Source organism: Cervus elaphus, chromosome 18, assembly GCF_910594005.1.
Source record: "Cervus elaphus chromosome 18, mCerEla1.1, whole genome shotgun sequence".
Classification (NCBI taxonomy): Eukaryota; Metazoa; Chordata; class Mammalia; order Artiodactyla; family Cervidae; genus Cervus; species Cervus elaphus.
The window spans coordinates 88,186,628-88,201,532 of NC_057832.1; the positions used below are offsets into that span (position 1 = coordinate 88,186,628).

The following is a 14,905-nucleotide window of genomic DNA, read 5'->3' on the forward strand; positions in this document are numbered from 1 at the left end:
TTCACGTCTCCACGTTCACCAATCCACCACACTGGAGGGTTGAATTAAAACTAATGGAGCAATTTAACTCACTTGAGGGACTGGCTTCAAAGTGGTATGGTGGTTTTATGCTATGCCAGGTGTTCAAAAACATGGTCTTGGTTACACAGTGACAGGTGTTGAATGAAGACAAAGAGACTTACTACAATAGACTCTCTGTAATAACAAAGCATTCTCGTTGCCAAATTGGCGGCTGCTCAAAAGATACCTTTCTTCCTTTTTGGGTTCTTGCTGTAGTCAAGAATTAGTAGTGACCTCACAGAGAACCATAACTAACCAAATTACTGAACCTTAACTCTAAAGGTTTGAAAGGAAACAAATTTTAAAGCTCTTACATGTTATTTTATAAGATTTCATATTGGGAACCAGCCAGCATGAACAGATGAGACCTGCATTTGTTCCAGTTCTAGCAGACTAAATTCTTAGGCCTAAATATAGTTGTCATTCTCATAAAACCAAGAAGTAGTCAGAAGCGAGAAAATTCAAATAGTTCTGAACTTTGAATTGCTAGTTATATTTCAGTTGACGGGCTACAACTATAACGTACAAAGCAAGGGAACAATTATTTTTAAGATGTAAGAATAGGGTGATCCTGTCACCCCCAAAAGCTATAAACATACTAAAATACCAAAGGGCCTGACACAAATACTCTTATTATTAATACTGTCTACCTTTTATATAAGCACCACCTACCACAATAAAAAGTAAAATCAGTTTGACATGGCTTACTTAAAATTCTCCAGACTCCATGCTGCTTCTGGGTTAAAATTTAAGTTTCTTAATGCTCTTTTACCTATATTATCTGTCCCTTTTCTACTCTTCTCCACTAAACCTCATATACCTCAATCCTGATCCATTTTTCAATTTCTACTAATGAAATATGTATGGACAATTTGGGGAAGTTTGAATTAAGAGATAACGAGTAAAGTGGATTTGTAGGTAGCTGAACATGGTACCAAGGAAAGTTAACAGACCCTACAGGGACTGGCATGACATATTAATGTCTTGAATAAAGAAATAAAAAGCATAGTTGAAGTGAGTTTATAATCATCACAACATTTTCTGGACGTTATGTTCAGACTCACATATCTTTTTTCTTTAAACAGCAGTAATAAACTGGAGTTCCAGTATGAAGAAACGATTGAGGAATGGGGTTAGAAAAACTGTGGCTGTCAAAAGTTTATCCAACTACTGTGTTGGCCTGTATCATTTTAAGAAGTTTACTTTTAACAGCTTTGAGGTATAACATAATAAACTGCACATATTCAAAAATTTGCCTTATTATAATTCCCTCCTTTCCACTCCCCCACCAATACATCAATCTGCTTTCTGGAACTATAAATAAGCTAGCATTTTCTAGAATTTCTAGAATTATGTAATATGTACTGTATCTGCCTTCTTTTGCTCAGCATAATTTTGAGATGCATCCCTGATGTTGCTCTATCAATAACTCATTTCTGCACAGTATGCCACTAGTATGGGTACACAATTTATTTACCCACTCACCTGTTGATTTACACGTGAATTTAGCTTTTGACACCCACTGACAGAGGTGAAAAAGGCAGTGTGGTTAGAAAAAAAAAAGTGTCAACAATGGTAACCACAGAACAAATTAGATATCCATATACCAAAACAAGGACTTAGATCCATATCTTCCACCACACACAAAAATTAAGTCAAAATGTACCCATTCCCATATATAAAACCTAAAACTACAACACTTCAAGAAGAAAGCACAGGGTTAAATAGGCATGTGGTCTTGAGTTAGGCAAATTTCTTACATATAATACCAAAAGTAAAACCCACAGAACTAGTACTAAAATGAACTACATCAAGTATGAGGTTTTGGTTTTTTCTCTGACTGGGTCATCCTGTATTACTACTAGCTTTTGTTCTGTTATTTTAAATTCTTTTTCTTGTGTTTAGAAGCAAGGCATGTTTGTAATGACTGTGACAGACTAATTTGAATTCCTGAAGCTGATTCCGCTCTTGAGAACAGTGGTGTTTTTTTCTCCTTTTCTTTTTTTTTTTTTTGAGAAGGGAGGATTTTTGTTATCAGTCATTTTATTAAAAACAAAACAAAACAAAATACTGAACAATCTTTAACAGGAAGGCAGATTGATACTGTATCCCAATTCCTGGATCTAGTTTAGAAAATAGGTTCCCCACCTGGTGCTGCTAGGAAGGAGTGCAGGAAACATCATGTAACTCTGTTCTTTGTGAAAGCTGCCTCTTTCCCCCACCCCCGAGTATGTCCCGTATTTGATGAATCTCACTAAAGTTAGTGAAATTTGATGTGCCTCTTTTCTAGGATGCGCTGTATATCTGACTTTCAAGGAAATTTGTTTGCCATTGGACGATCTTTTTAAAATTTCTAACTTCTTTCATTGATAAACAAAGCACAGTACTGCACCTTCTGAAATATATCAAATGGATTAAGCTAATTAAAAAAAAAAAAATTCCCTGTCCAAAAGGGAAGGTAAGCCACAGACCAGGAGAAAATTTTTAGAATTTAAAACTAAAATTACTGGGTAAAGAGACAGGCAGATTTTGGCTCACCGGCAGGAACTCAAAAATGAAATGAACTGTATGTAAGCTACCATCAAAGAATTCAAGCAGAGAAAGAAAGGGAAATAGAGGAGACTGAGCTGATTAAATTTAAATTCCTTCTTACTCTATAAATATGCATTTTAGCTATTTATAAGATGACCAACTTAATGCATATTTGATATCATATTAAATCAATGGTGAAAGAAGTTCTTGATCCATAAAACATGATAAAAACATTTTCAGTTAAAACATTTTTTTGCCTAATAGGGTGATGTAAATAAATGTGTAAGTAAAGATAAAGATTCTTTACCATCTGAGCCACCAGGGAATCCCTTAGAGGTTCTATCTAAACAGAACCTCTTAGTGAAGCATTCCTGGCCTTCTCTCCAGGCCTAGGTGGGTAACTCCTCACTCCTCAGTAGTCCAGAGCATTTTGGACAAAACTTCTTCCAGTGCTTCCCACCACATTAATTATTGGGAGTTTTTCAACAGCAAAGAGCTCCCCACCTCCAATTTTGTAATCTCAAATTTAGCACAGTATCTAGCAAATAACTAGTATATACATATACAGTTGCAAAAGAAATTAAACTCTTGAAAATGACCTTGGAGAACAGGTAATCAGTACTGGTAAAATTCTGAGACATTCATTCCCCTTAGAAGGTTGGCACTAGTTAAGAACTGACTGAGGTGATGGAGAAACCAGCCACAGAGAAAGGCAGACTGCTCCCATATCTGATAACGCCTTGTTGTATTACCTGGAATTACAATGCATTATGCAGTATGGACAAACTGAACACTGGTCTCAGAGGCTAAGTTAGCTTTTATGAGACTAATGTTGAAAAAGAAACCCTGAAAAAAAGAAAATGGAACTGTTAGAGATAATTCTCCTGAGCTGAGCTGATCTGTCACGCAATTTTCTTAATAAATACAACCATGTCAATGTTATATAACATTTGATTACAAAGAAATTCAGTCTTCTGATGACAGTCATTTACTAAAATCACTATAGCAAATTGCAAATCTCTACAAAACTCTTTTGCTTCTTACCTTATATACGTATTACAAGGTTATATATGGATTAGACCCATGTTCTGCTCCTATATCCAATCCAATAGTTTTCCTTATGTAAGCTATGTTTACAGTAACTGAATTATTTTCACAAATTAACTTGACATGTAAATAGCCCATTCCCCTTTGAGAATCCAATAAAGTTCATGGAACCTCAACACAGAAGACCCACCATGGTTCTAGTTAAAAATTAATCTAAGTGCTATAAAGCTTATACCTAGTTACTGCTTTTGCTGAATTTTTAGTGGATTATGAGCAATAACTGCTTTAAAAAAATATATGGCTGGCATAGAGAACTGATAACGAGGATATTTACTGTAACATTATGTGTTAACAAAAAATGAAGACTAGCTGTAAAAGAGAATTATAAAACAATTATTAAAAAGTGACACTGAAAAATATTCACAAAATATGTGAAAGTAGCTTACAAATAGGATCTATGTATAAACTTTTAAAACAGATATGTACTAGTACAGACAGGAAAAACATTAGACAGCAAAACAAATATCTGGTACGAGTAATCTAAGAGCTTCCCCAGTGGGTCAGCAGCTAAGAATCCGCCTGCAATGCAATCAAGATGAGGGTTCGATCTCTGGGTTGGGAAGATCCTCTGGAGGAGGAAATGGCAACTCGCTCCAGTTTTCTTGTCTGGAAAATTTCATGGACAGAGGAGCCTGGCAGATTCCAGTCCATGGGGTCGCAAAGAGTCAGACACAACTGAGCAACTGAACAAGCATGCAAGAATAATCTAAACAGGGGAACATGAAAAATGATTAATTTCCAGAGCTTTTCATTTACTTCTACACCAGTGGTTTTTTTTTTTTTTAAAAACCATGAATACTGCTTTTACAACCAGGAAAAAAAAAAGAAAAGCTTATTTAAAAAAAGAAGAAATATTTAAAACAGTGTCTGTGATTGGGCTTTAAGAGAATCAAACTGTCACCAGCTGCCTTGGGCAACTGTGAAGACAGTGGACACACACGGCAAAGCTGGAAGTACACAACGCACTGAACTCTGCAGACGGTCAAGCGGGTCTGTGGCAATCAGCCTCCAGGAGGAGTCCCGACAACGCCCGCCTCCTGGCATTCACACCCTCATGTAGTCTCTTTCTGTACGATACCAGCCTTGATCTGTGTGATCAATGTAATCCAGCAGAAATGAAGGCATGTCACTTCCTAGAACTGGTAATAGAAGACTGAGGCCTCCATCCTGGACTCTCTTGTAATTCTCTTCATGGGAAACCATGCTTGCTGTGAGCAGTCATACGTGAGAAGCCCAAGTGGCAAAGAATGGAGGTCTCTTGCCAACAACCATGTGAGCAGGATAGGAAGCCGACCCTCTGGACTTAGACAAGCCTAGGTGCTTGAAGTCCTGGCTGCCACTTTGATTACAGCCTCCTGAAAGACTGAGTCAGAACTATACAGCTAAAGCTAATTCTGATTCTTCCCCCACGGAAACTGTGAGAGAGGTAGGAGTTTGTTGTTTTAAGCTGATAAGATTGCAGTCATTTGTAATGCAGGAAGAGCTGACTATATACAGTTAGCTTACAGTTTTGGAGACTATAGAGCCCTAAGAACTCATCTCAGGAAAAAGCACCTAGGCTATAGCTCATTTTGCTCAAATTCGTGGTTCTGATTTTTCTCTTGGTCTGACCCAAATAAGAAAAGATATCTGAATACCTTTGCAAAAGTTTCAGTTCCTTAGATTTGACTTCTACTTCCTTCCATCCCCCACTCCTATTTCATCCCATCTTCTCTTTTAGTTACTATAAATCTAGGGTCACCAGACTCCTGTAAAGAGCCAGATAGTAAATATTTTAGGCTTCTCTGGAGCAACTACTCAAGCCTGCTGCTGTAGTTGGAAAGTAACCATGGACAATATCTAAATAATTGGGTCTGGCCTTGTTCCAATAAAACTTTATTTCAAAAGCAGACAGTAGATGGGATTTGGCTGCAGAATTGTGGCTTGCCAACCCTTGCTGTAAATGAAACTGATCAAGATCCTATAAGACTACTGCTTCCGCTCATGCAGCACATCCCATTTCCTCTGTTGATTCAACAGATACTGTTCCAGAAATCCCCCACCCTCCTAATTTGTCCCTCTGTACTGGATGCAAACATGTTATTTTCCTCTCTTAAAAAAAAAATTCTCAACCCTACTTCCATTTCTTAAACTCACTGTATCGAATTCTGCTTCTTTCCTCTCCCTAAGCCTGCTCTCACCCAAGCTTTTGTTAAGATCATCAATGATCTTCAAATCACTAAGTGAAAAGTTGAAAGTGTCAGTCACTCAGTCATGTCTTGACTCTGTGACAACATGGACTGTAGCCCGCCAGGTTTCTCCTGTCCACGAATTCTCCAGGCAAGAATACTGGAGTGGATACCATTCCCTTCTCCAGGGTTTCTTCTCAACTCAGGGATTGAGCCCAGGTATCCCACATTGCAGGCAGATTCTTCAGTGTCTGAGCCACCAGGGAAGCCCAAACCCAACCAGAAATTCTCAGGCTTCAACACACGTTGCCTAGCAGCAGCAACTGCGATAATCACTCTTTCTTAAAATACATTTTTTCTTTGACTTCCAAGATACCTTAATCACATTATTCCCCCCCCCCCCCCCCCCCGCACCTTGAATCTCTTTGGCTATTACTCTTCCATCACCATCATTTTAAATTCTGGTCTTATCTTAGGGTTCATCTTGGACCCCTTTTGGATAGCTATAGTCTTTCCTTTCATGCTCTCACTCAGGACACTTTTTTACATGGAAAGATACACAAATTTATATCTTCAGATTTCATTTCTCCCCTGAACACCTGGCTCATATTCAACTACCAATTCAACATCTTCAACTGGTTGTCTTAACAGGTAGTCCAAACTCAACTGCCCAAACTGTCCAGACTCTACTCCTATCTAATTCACCTACCCCAAACTGCCTCTCTTAGTTTTCTCCTTATCAGTAAATGGCAATTCATTCTTTGAGTTTCTCAGACCAAAACTACCGGAATCATTTTTGACTCCTCTTTCATAGGCCACACCTGATCTGCTGGCAAATTTAGAGGCGCCATCCTGAGAATAAATCCACTCCTCAGAAGACCTCCCATGATACTCAGAATAAAATCCTTACTATGGTTCTAACTCTTCTTGCCATTCCTTCTACTAGAAGATAAACATATGGCCCACTTCCTCATAGCCTTCCGGATTCTGGTCTGTAGAATGTAAGATCCATGAGCGCAGGGAGTTTTTGTTTATTGTTGCATCTCTATTACCTCAGTAGTACCTGACACATACTAAGTCCTTAAGAAATATTTGTTGAATGAGTTAACTGTGAAAAGAGACTCCCCACAAAAAAATCCCCCAAACCAAAACCCAGATGGCTTACAAAGTTGATGGAAAACTTATTAGCAAAATAAACTCTGTATATTAACTTTGTCCTCAATTTACATTCTCATAGTGTTTGTAAAACATAAGCAGAGCCCCTGATAACTTGTAGCAAAAAAGGATGGAATATGAGTCAACACACTGAGATTTTGCCACACACTAGCCTCTAAAGACTAGTTTTTCTGACACTTACCTAACTTCTGACGACCATGGTTTTCAGATCTGTAAAATGATGACTAACCCAGGAGCCCTGGACCCCTTTAAAATCTACACATTTCCAAAAGTTGACATATAACTTCAGGATTGTGTGATGACAGATGCTTCCAAACCCACAGGGAGCAGACCACAGCTTCTATAAAGGTGTGTTGATAGGGAAGTACAATTCTGACTTCCTGGAAAAAGTGACATGCTATGTATGAGAAGTATCATACCAGCTGACATAACCTGGTGACACAGAAGTGAAACAAGCATCATTTTACAAGATGAAAGAAGCAGTGGGGATGTATGGTGGTAATGGTTGTACAACAATGAGAATATACTTAACACTTACCTAAGGGCTTAAAATGTCCAAGGTGTTAGGTTAGATATGGAAAAAACTGTCTTCTGGTCTCCAACAATAACAATGGCAAGTTGGTAGAAATTTTCATCCTTTTTTCAAATTTCAGTAGAAGACCATGTAAATAAGTCCCTAAAATTATGTAAGATGTGCGAGGTCACACAGCTAATAAATGGCTGTGCAAGAATCAAATATAGACCTATGAAACCCCAAATCTACACTATTTCCAATGTACTATATACCATAAGACTAAGTTCAAGGACACAATATGTCTAAGATAGTTGCACACACTGATGGAATTCTGATTAGACACACAATTAATTGGATTCTACCTCTAGTAATATTTACAAAAATCATTTTTATAGCTGGGTTACAGGTCATTATGAAGGTATTTCCAAAATTCATGGGTAAGTCCCATAAGAGTAGAGGTTATGCAGATTTAGTACCCAAAACAACCTGCTTATAAGCGAATAGGAATATACTCAGTTATATTTCTGAATATAAACTAATAGTTATTCCTGCTTATTTTTAAAGGAAAAGATGCTAAAATTTGTGGATGAATGCTTACAATATTCTAACATTTTATGATATTTGTCAAAATGATTCTATAAGGTAGGTATCAAACAGATGAATAAAAAACAAGACTGTACAAGGGATTATGCATCTTCAATATTAATTAACAGAGAACTGAACAGAGTCCATCTGATGCTTCCAACTGCTACTGCTTATAACGACATGGATATTCACAGAGAACTCAAACTGAAAATGATTAAAATAGCCCGTTCTTTCTCCTATGTTCCTCATTTCAAAGAACGACATCATCACTCACTTGGGCTCAAGAATAACTAACTTCATGGCTATTAGGATGGCTGCTACTACAAACCAAACAAAACAAACACAAAACAGAAAATGACCAGTGCTGGTGAGGATGTGGAAAGACTGGAACCCTTCTGCACTCTTACTGGGAACACAAAATGGTACAGCTACTATGGAAAACCATACGGTGGTTCCTCAAAAAGTTAAAAAAACAGAATTACCATATGATACAGCAATTCTATTTCTTGAGTATATATACCCAAAAGAATCGAAACCTCCATAAAAAAGAGAGAAGAAAGAAAGTAGGGGCTCAAAGAGATATCTGTACACTCATTCATAGAGCATTCGTCATAATAGCTAAAGTATGGAAGGAACTCAAGTTCAGTGGATGAAGAGATACGCAAAATGTGGTATAAACATACAATGGAATAATACTCAACATGAAAACCAAGGAAATTCTGCAGTCTGCTGCAACATGGATGAGTCCTAGGACACTGGGCTAAGTGAAATGAGCCAATCACAAAAAGACAAATATATGATGCCATTTAGCTACGGTACTTAGCAGAGTCAAAATCATAGGCAAAAGGTAGAATGGTGGCTACCATGGGCTACAGGGAGGGAAGACTGGAGAGTTATTGTTTAATGAATACAGAGTTTCAGTTTTACAATGAAAAGAGTTATGGGGATGAATGGGGTGATGGTTGTAGAACAATGTGACTGTATTAATACCATGAAACTGTACACTTAAAAATAGTGAAGATGGTAAATGTTATGCTACTGTATTTTACTGCAAAAAAGGCGGAAACAAAAAATAATTACACAGAATTTAAAAATTAAAAAACAAGTACATTACTAGTTATCTATTGCTCCGTAATAAATTAATCTAAAACTTAGTGGCTTAGAATAACAAACACTTATTATCTTAGAGTTTGAGCCGCTTAGCTAGGTGGTGCTAGTAGTTCAGGGACTCTCATGAGGTTGCAGTCAGGATGCTGGCAGACTGCAGTCATCCGAAGGCTTAGACAGAACTGGACACGCTGCTTCCAAGATGGCTCACTCACATGGCTGTTGGCGGGAGACCTCAGAGTTCCTCGCCATCTGGGCCTCTTCACTGGGCTGCTTGAATATCCTCATAACTTCAGGTAACTGATCCAAGACAGCAAGGCTGAGCTGAAATGTCTTTTATGACCTAGCCTTGGAAGTCATACAATGTCATTCGGTCAATCTTACTCCCTTATTCAATGTGAAAGAGAATCACTTGCAAAACGGTATGTATGAATACCAAGAGGCAAAAATCTCTGGTGGTATTTTAGAGGATGGCAACCACAAAAAAACTTTACACAGAAAACTATAAAACACTGCTAAGAAAACGTAAAGACCATCTAAATACTGCTTTAAGTCATGTTTATGGACTGAAACTCACATTACTGCAAAACTATCAACCCTCCCCAAATTCATCTACAGGCTCAACTCAATCTCAACAAAAATCCTGGCAGGGTTTTTTTTGGTGGAAACCGATAAACTGATTTTAAAATTTGTATGGAAACAGTAACATCAAGAATACCCAAAACAGCATCAAAGTATGTAGGAGGTTGTCAAACTAGACTGTCCTGCCAACAAATCTATTTTACTTTTAATGATATATACATTTAAGATGTTAAAATAATCTCAAATTTATAGAAAAGTTGCAAGTATAACCCAAAAAGATTTTTTCCCTGTGCTATTTGACAGTAAGTTGCTCACTCTATCTCACTTGAACACCTCTGCATTTATTTCCAACAAAAGAGGACAAGCATCTACAAACCACAATGCAGCCACCATCACTGGGAAATCAGCAGGAACACATTTCTACCAGAGACTCCTCAGACCTTATCCAAGATTCTGCACTGGGTTAGAATCGTGCACTGCACTTAGCAGTCAGATCTCTTTGGTCATCTTCAGTTTAGAAGAATTCCTAATATTTTCTTTGACTTTCATGAAGTTGGGAATTTTAAAGATTACTGACCAATTTATTTCATAGAATGTCCCTTAAGTGAATTGTACGATGATCAGATTCAGGTTATGTATCTCTGGCAGGAAGAACAAAAAAGTGACGCTGGTTTTTTTTCTGCTTTCATCTTTTTAATAGGTTTCATTTTTTAAGAGCAGTTCAGGTTCACAGCAAAATGCTTCTTTGTACATAAACTTTTACTGGGACATAGTAATTCCAAATTATTTATGTATTTATTATCTATGGCTGCCTTCTATTTACAGTGGCTGAGGTGTGTACTATAACAGACCATTTGGCCTGTAAAGCCTACAACATTTAACATTTGGCCCCTTAAGAAAATATTTGCTGACTCTTACTATATTGACTAAGAAGACTTATTAGAAAGCTATAAAGACAGTTGTGGTATTAGTGAATGGATACAGAGAACTAAACAAAGAGTTGACAAGTTTGTACCCTTATAAATGTAATATGCCCACTTTACATCTCACCTGAATACCAATTTGAAAATTCCTAACCTGTTTAAATCTACAGTTTCACTGCATTTTGAAAACACTGATTAAAAATACACACACACACACACACACAAACGGAAGACATTCTGATGAGTTTGTAACAACTGACTGACATCAGGGGAAAAGAAAATGAACAAGACAAACTTCATTAAAAATTTGTCATTAACTGCTGGATCAAACTAAAAACTGAGGCCCACTACTAAGGAAACACAACCAACAACACAGTTCTCCCATTTTGATCTATATACTTTATAAAGCATTTATTTCAACTATGACAGTCATTACAACAAATACAAAACAAACTCAACCCTAAAACCAGGCCTTAGAGTCACAAAGTGTTAATAACCTCCACTATAAAGGAGACCCCACGTGTGCAGGGGTTCTTGTATATATTATGGTCTGGCATCATCTGGAAGAGAGCCGAGACAATTTATTTCTTACTTAATTTTTCCAGCTTTATTGAAATATAATTGACAGTAGAATTATATACAAAGTACACAATATGATGATTTAATACACTGATTATTTTATGAATGAACCAAGTCTTTCAGAAGCTGTAATGAAGCATTCAATTATACTGCTCTCACTAAACAATATTTTAGTGTATTTTTTTAATTACTAAGAATAAAACATTTTCATTTAAAACAGCTAATACAATCTCTTGTTATTTTTCAATTTGTATTTACAGTTTATGGCACATATCGTATAACTGCACAGTAGCACACGGACATGATTTGAAAGTGAACATACACATGAGAGTTTCCAGAATTCTGTCCTGACGGGGCACACGATCAAAGAGACAGTACTCCTCTGCAGGAGAGGTGCTCAAAGCATAACTAGTTCAAGAATAGGAAAGAACCAATTTTAGAGTATACATTTAGAAACTCAAAGAGGAACTTGACAGTAATTTTATGTTTGTCCAACTTAATTTTTAAAATGGGCTTGTTTTCTGTCTTCTTAAATTTTCATTTTTCTAGTATTTTTTACTATATTTTACGAAAGTATCAGTCTGCTATGTACAGAAAATTTTAAAAATAGACCTTAACAGAGATTATTTCAGAAGCATTGCTGCAGAGAACACTCAAAAGGCAAACTTGATCGTGATGCTTCCTCAATTTTTCCAGTGGCTCCCCAGAGGCCTGAAATGAGGGGCTTTAACATCTGCCTGCAACTCTCCCAGTCCTCTCCCCTGCGCCCTTTCTGCTTCCCTACCCCACCCCTCAGGCATACACCACACTCCCTCTAAAGGGCATGGCATGAATTTTATTCCCTAGTTCTGAACACTTGAAGTCCAACTCAACGTGATTCATCTCCTTTATCAAACTCCTATTCATCCTCCTATGGTCACTTCTAGGGAGTGCCCCCTGTTACCTAAGTGGGGGTTAAGTACCTTCCCTCAATGTGTCTAGCACAGCGCCTGGCACACAACAGTGCTTATTCACTCAATAAACATTAAACATAACTTATGTTCAATATTCACCGTGCCTACTGTCTCCCCCAAAATGTTCTATACTTCTATTCAAAACTTTACACTGTACCAAGAATAAATGTGTATTTATCAGCTTCAAATATTAAAAAAAAAAAACAACACACTATAATTGCTAAAGGAAAAGAACCTCTCAGTTACTGTCTTTCTTCCCTTTTTCACTTCATTTATAAGACCATTTTTGCCATCATGTCCCAGTTTTGGAATGAAGAAAACACACATTAGTAACAACTTTCATCTCAAAATTACTTTCATATGACTGCCTTAAAAGGGATTGTTTCTTTTTGAACCCATCTGCCCGATTGTAACACTGTGACACAGATTTCAAACAGAGGTTTATTGACTAATATAACAAAAATAACCTACAAAAAGGAAATTTGCTGCTGTTACTCCTTGGCCCAAGAGCTTTATTGTAACTGATAATACTTTATACTGACATTAAGTTGAAAACAAATTCTGACCCAAATGGTGTTAACAATTATAATCAAAAGAGCACTTCATGTTTTTAAGATTTAAGAGTTAAGGAAACCTGGTCATATCATACTTCTTGATTTATCAGTAAAGAAACAGCAAAAGGCAATCCATAAGCAGAAACAGTTTCCTACATTTTGCATAAATCTGTCAGATGATGACATGCATTCTACACTGCATGACAACACTGTTCTTAAGAAGTTACTAAAATTTCACTGAGAACACAGATATGCTTACTATCTTACAGTTCTCTATGACAGTAATGCTCTGAAAAGAATTACTCCTGAGTTTTAAACAACCAAAAAAAGACCCTATAAATATTCTGGACTGTACATTTTAACTAGTCTTTTTTGATTGAAGAACAAATTGTCAATATTTGTATCAAAGCTTTAAAGATGTAATAAAATTAGATACAGTTTAAATTCATAAGAATAACAAACAGCAATTATTTCACTACTTACATTGAAAGAACAACCAAATCAACAGCTGGGATTTGGAGGAAAATGAGATGAAGGCTGAAACTAAAGTATCTCTGGAGTAATATAATCTTCTTCCTTTACTTCCTAATTTAAGAAAAAAGCAAGCAACTGTTAACTAGATAATCTTAAAAGCATTCACATATATTTTTACTTGAAAATTTAAATTATGTTTCACTTAGTCTAATAACAGCATTCTCTAAATACTTAGTAATTGACAGCAAGGGACATGGACCAGTCAAGCTGTGCTTAACATGTCCAAGATGGGAAAACCCTGGGAATTCAATTAAAGCCATAAAAGGTAAAGCTTAGCTCTCCAAATCATCAAAGAGTGGCACCTCCTGTTTACCAGGTATACTTAACCCTCAATATACACACATCTGGTGCAGTGGTAAAGAACCTATCTGCCAATGCCGGAGATGCAAGAGACATGGGTTCAGTCCCTGGGTTGGCAAGATCCCCTGGAGAAGGAAAATGGCAACCCACTCCAGTATTCTTGCCTAGAAAATCCCATGGAGAGAGGAGCCTGGTGGGCTACAGTCCACAGGGTTGCAAAGAGTCAGATATGAATAAGCACGCACACACATACACACATCAAAAAATAATAATCATGAAAATTTCTCAACAAGCCAATAATCAAAATAGGCAACTTAGCCATCAGAAGCAGTATTTGGATAGGATGACATTTTAATTTCTGAGTTGCATTTGACAAAAATTGAGTTCAGAATTTCATGTCTCACAGATTCTTCACCTTAACTGAACAGTTTAAAATTTTTTTCTTGATAACCCAGAATCATAATGGTCAACTATCACCCTGTTCTCAGAGGCGACTATGAATTTAGGGCAGCTTTCCCTAGATTCAATAGCTCTAGAAGATGAAACTCTAAATTCCACTGTTATGCTATAGTCTTTCTGCCTCATCCCTTCCTTTCACAGCTGTCCCTCACTGATCACTAACTGTCTACGAGCCTTCAGAGCACCCCTCCATCCCGAAAAACTGTCTGGAAGCAAATTACCAGGCTTATTGCAGTTAGATGTAAAACAAGAGTAAGTAGGTTCTGAAAGACTTATTACTATTCTCTTGAGCACTGGACACATAATAGCCTTTAGTGTTAGGATCTTACCTTCCTACTTTGGATGTTCAAAGGTATCTTCCCCCCCACCCCCCTCCTGTTTGTTTTGAAACTTTACTTTCTAATTCTCACTGGGGAACATCTTCTTCCTCATGGGGTTGTGTTTGGATGATTAAATGGAAATAATGAATCTGAAATGTTTGGGTCAGGGTCTGGCCATGGAAGGAAAGCTCCAAATTCTAGTCATGTCCTTCTCCCTAAGTACATTTCATATTTCAAGTTGTAAAGTCTGACCTCCAAATAAGTGAATGTTGCTGTATTATTTTTAGAAGCTTATGACCAAGATGGTTAGGGAACTAACTACATGAAGGATGTGTCTGAACAGGCAGATGCTTGGGAAGCTGGCAAGGGAGTTGCATGGCTGCCATCTTCAATTATTCGAAGAAAGGTACCTGTGAAAATGACTATTCTTGACTCTGTCAACAGATGCACTG

At 37.1% G+C, this 14,905-nt stretch overlaps 1 protein-coding gene across 2 annotated transcripts in view; it reads right to left on the reverse strand.

Moving 5' to 3' along the window:
* Positions 1 to 14,905, reverse strand: part of RALA (RAS like proto-oncogene A) — a 73,910-nt gene that overhangs the window by 46,131 nt on the left and 12,874 nt on the right. Inside the window, exon 2 of one of the 2 annotated variants that reach the window (XM_043871942.1) lies at positions 13,324 to 13,425. The exons of the other annotated variant lie outside the window; for it this stretch is intronic. The gene's annotated coding sequence lies outside the window, so the exon portion shown is untranslated. The remainder of the gene's footprint in view (positions 1 to 13,323; positions 13,426 to 14,905) is intronic. 2 annotated transcript variants of the gene reach the window in all.